We start from the raw sequence: 871 nt of genomic DNA on the forward strand, positions 1-871 counted from the left end.
TAATTAAATTTTTAATTTTTTAAAAAAAAATAGGCCGGCCGGGCGGGGGATTTGCCGGGGGGGTTTAAAACCAAATTGTTTGGAAACAGAATTTCAAAAATTTTTCAAAAAAAAAATTGTTTTCCCTGCCCCATAAGCGGGGGGCCCTTAAAATTTTTTGGGGGGGGTTTTTTTCAAAATAAAAATTTTAAAGCCTTTTAAAGTTTAAGGCAAAAAGCATTCCCGGGCACCAAAAATTTATTTCCAAAAATTTAAAAAATTTTTAAACCCTTTGGTTTTTTTCCCTTTTTTAAGTTGTAAATTCCCCCCCCCTTTCTTTTTGGGAAAATTTTTTTTCACAAAATTTTTAACCCAAGGATCCTTTTAAATTTAATTTCAAAATCATTTTCCCCAATTTTCCCGGAAGTTTACTTTCCCGGAATAGCCCCAAACAATTAAAATTGTTTTAAAACAAATTTTGGCTTTAAGGGAAGATATTTAATTATTTTTTGGCCCCTTTTGGGTTTTTTAAACCGGCGATCCCGTTTTAAATTTTTTCACCAACATTTCGGGGAAAAAAATTCCCAAGGGTTTTATATTTTATTTCCATAATTTTATTTTTGGGGTTGAAACGGGGTTTTGGTTGTTTGGGGGGGAATTTCCAAAACAAAATAAAAAAAATTTTTAAAAACGGGGTTTAAAATTAAAAACTCTTTTGGCTTTAATAACCCCTTTTTAAATATTTTTTTAAAAAAAAGGGGTTTCAAACCCCAAAAAACATGGATGAGCCCATTTTTTAAATAATAAAACTTAAACATGGGGTTTTTTTTATTTCGGGTTTTAAATTAAAAAAACCCCAAAAGAAATTTAAAAATTTTTGTTTTTTAATTTT

The sequence above is a fragment of the Penaeus monodon genome, chromosome 24 (assembly GCF_015228065.2).
Source record: "Penaeus monodon isolate SGIC_2016 chromosome 24, NSTDA_Pmon_1, whole genome shotgun sequence".
Taxonomy (NCBI): domain Eukaryota; kingdom Metazoa; phylum Arthropoda; class Malacostraca; order Decapoda; family Penaeidae; genus Penaeus; species Penaeus monodon.